Source organism: Saccostrea cucullata, unplaced genomic scaffold (assembly GCF_032062105.1).
Source record: "Saccostrea cucullata isolate Sc308-1 unplaced genomic scaffold, CSIRO_AGI_Scuc_v1 ctg784, whole genome shotgun sequence".
Lineage (NCBI taxonomy): Eukaryota > Metazoa > Mollusca > Bivalvia > Ostreida > Ostreidae > Saccostrea > Saccostrea cuccullata.
The window spans coordinates 1-3,853 of record NW_026935833.1 but is presented as its reverse complement, the minus strand read 5'-3'; the positions used below and the strand labels follow the sequence as shown (position 1 = coordinate 3,853).

Below are 3,853 nucleotides of genomic sequence, written 5' to 3'. Positions count from 1 at the left end.
AGACCTCAAGGATTAAATTCAGAAAAAAAAATCACTGAAATCAAATGTTTCCTTCCTTTTACAATTATTACTATTATTGAGTTTTTAATTATACATGTACCTTTATCTATATATTTGTTTTTAATTTCATTATGCAATGCTCAATGAACATATCAATTTTATGAGGCAATATTGACATGTTGTTGTGAATTCTGTCCACATTCATGTGAACATATCATTTTTAATGAATCATTCCATTTAATAGAATTAACTTTTTATTTATGTATTATGATTTAACTTTATTAATTGATTATGAATATATATTGTCATTTTACCTTTTTTATATACTTGTATTACATTCCTGAATTATTTGGATGGTTGTGAATGATGCAATGTTTTTGTTGTTAAAATGAATGGTGCAGTTGTGTCTTGTTGTGTATGGAACGTGTATGAAATTCACCAACTTATTTTTATAGAGTGTATATTTTTTTTCTAAGTTTACAATTGTACAAATATCAAGTGCCATTATTTTCATGAAGTAGCTTGACATTTGCTTTGATATGGTATGTATTTTTGTATGCAAGAGAGATCACAAAAATTATTAATATCTTTGATCTAAATACCAGGTATTCCTGAATCATTTTTTTGTACAATTAATTATTAAAGATTTGGCATTCAATTTTATTAAATAAAATAAAATAAATATGCATAAATTGGACTCTTATTGATTGATTCTGATTATTAATCATGCTAATAGTTGACTGCTTTATTCAATAAGCAAAATATATTTTGCATTGGTTTTGTTGTATTTGGCAAAAACCAGTAGGTTGGGATAAGAGGAAGAGAAGCAGAGAACATGAAATTCAAAATCTTTGTCTGTCCTTTGCCAATAATCTAGATGCTTTACGTCAAAATTATTTGAAAATAATTGAGCAGTTACAGAGATGAAGCTGAAAATGTTCAAATGTTACATGTAACATATGCCTCATGATGACAGACAAAACAGATTGCAATCGGCCATCTTGGTACTGTAGTATAACTCAGCAAACCAAACAAGTGGTAGTCACAGACTTGGTAGCTCAGCATGGAAATGGTCTTCAAGTTTAGACAATTTGACCCTATTTTGCATTGACAACATGTACATTAATATCAAGATGGGAAGGGGACAAGGGGTAATATATCTTTTAGAGTTTCTAGGCTATTGATACCTATTGAAGTTCAAAGTGACCAGAATATGTACCGTGGAATTCGTAACGATTGCCTTTTACGAGGCCGAGTCTAATTATTTCTGCCATAGGGATTTTGATAATTTTTTGATAATTAGTTTTTACTGTTATATTTATTGTTTTAAGATTAAAAAATCAAATATTTACCATCCCAATTTCTAAGAGGGTCATTTCAAAAGTCAAATTTTACTATTGGACCCTATGGGAATTTGTTCGAAAAGCGCCAAATGATCTCATTTTTTTCCCCATATTTTCTGTATTTCTGCCCCAGGGATATTTTTTATATTCAAATGACATTCAAAAGTTAGTGTAAAAAGTTACCAAACTGTGAAATTTCAAAAAAGTTGACCATCTAGGTGGGTCTAGGAGATAATTAGAAAGTTTATTTTTTCAAAGCCCAATACCTCTAAAATTGCCATATTACGGTAAATACATATCAGTGCAGATGAATTATCGGCGCATATGACTTCTTTTTTTTTTGGTAAAAAATAGCAATGTTTAGATTGCTTGATGTTTCTTTGAATGTTCTGTCATCAGTTTTTAGTATAATATCCATGGGCGTCCTGAACATACAAGCGAGTCATGCGTCATTTTTCAGCGTCATACATTGCTTACAAAATCGGAAAATGGTGACGTCGTTCAAGTCATTTCAGCGTTTTTCCAAATTATTGCCCTAAAATCACATTTTCAGACCAGTAGGGATTACAGATAATGTTAATTTTGTATTAAAATATGAATATATGGCAAAGGTGTACTGTCGCACAAATGAGTTGAGGAAATTAGAAAGCTGCGTAAAGTCATGCGCACTCGAATTAGACTCGGCCTCGTTAAGTGTGTGTGTGTGTGTTTTAACTGAGCTCAAGATGTGTATCAAATGTGATAGAAAAATAACATGACATCTCCAATTTTTTTTATATACACCTTGTATTCAATCTAAACAATATGATTTACAATGTAGTGAAGGCTGAGTATATATTTAATTATTTAATTTCAAAAACAAAATGAAAAATCGGTTCAGTTTTTTTTGTATATTTAAAAGTAAATATCCAAAAATATCACAAAACATTTACTGCAAGCACTTTCGCTATGTTCGGCCCTTCAGGCAACCTACCTGACATTTGTAAAACTGCCTGAAGAGCAGAACATGGCGAAAACGCTTGCAGTAAATGTTTTATGATATTTTTGGATTTTTACTTTTAATTATTTATACAATAATTATCAAACTACAGAAGATATTTTGCAGCGAACAACTCTCCATCCACAGTACCTATCCACAGTTGATCCTGGTTGTCTACAGCTGTGGCAATGATGTTTGAAGAAAAGCCAGTGCTTATTTCATGCGATTTTTCCAAACTTGGGTTGATGAAGGTGAGTTTTGTGCCTGTTCCTATAATAACATTCCCATGATTGTCTACAGATGCACTTGCTGCATACATGTTCCTGTTGAAAACTTTGTTTAACACAGTCGAGAAGGCCAACTACTTGTCCATTGAGAGAAATTAAGCCTTTTATATTTTCAGAAGGCAGATTGGAATTGTACACATGCTCTACTTCTCCAATCAAATTAAGTCGAAGAACAAAGTGGTTACCTTCTAGCGTGTTGCATCCAATGACATATATTTTCTCATCTTTACAGAGAATTCCGAACAAGTGCTTAGCATATGATGAAAGATCAGCAAAAATCTTGACGGTTCCTTCCGGTGATATTGACGTAATTATTGGCTTAGAATCACCAGCATAACCTTGGGTCACGAGAAGTTCGCCTGATGGCAAGGAACAATTAAGCACTGGCTGGCAATGGTCTAGACTGAAACATCTGAGAATCTCACCCGAAGAACTGAGCATTTTTACCTGTTTCATTGATAAGTAATTCACCCATATATTGCCATCTGATATACTGATTCCATGAATACTTCCAAGACTTGATTTGAGATTAAATTTTATATCAAGGTTTATTAAAAACAAGTCAGAGAATGCCCTTGGTGCAGATGTGTAAACTTCCGACTCTTTAGAATTTTTGATATTCTTCGTTAATTTTTGACCTTTGGGTAAGCTTTGTTTGTTTGCCTCTGCCATCTTCCTTTGGTTCCTTAATTTTCCCACTGTCCCCCTTTTCCCAGCATCTGGATCATTTATTTGTAGTTTTGATTTAACGTTTTTCTCTACTTTTTCCTGGCTATTTTTAGTCTTTTTATGAGAACATCGAGCCACTTTCTTTGTTTTTGCCGCCAGAAATCTTGATTTCTGTTGGATATTTTTCCTTTGCAAATTGACTGATTTTACAGAATTAGTTTCTGAGTTTTCAATACCAAGACTTGGTTGTTTTCCTTTTGATTTGCTCACTCGCTTTTCAAGTTTACTCGTTGATGCAGGTCCCTGCATTTCCATACCACTGTTGTTATGGTGAAAATGAATACGTCTTTGTTTGGAGGAGTCAACCTTTGATGAACTTTTATCTGAAAATGTTTTTCCCGATCAATAATGTATCAAAAGTTATAAAAAAGATTTCCAAATAAATCCGATGAAGTTTTCTCTTGAGACTTTATTTACTTGATATTGTATTAAGTTCGGTATGGTTTGGTGAATATACATTATTGAACATATTTAACTTTCTTGCAGAGTCTTAATTACCGGGGTAATAGCTAAAC

The 3,853-nt window shown here is 32.4% G+C and overlaps 1 pseudogene; it reads right to left on the bottom strand.

The window, feature by feature from the left end:
- Positions 1-2,117: 2,117 nt before the first annotated feature.
- On the bottom strand, positions 2,118-3,656 carry LOC134243858 (uncharacterized; annotated as a pseudogene).
- Between the last annotated feature and the right edge of the window lie 197 nt (positions 3,657-3,853).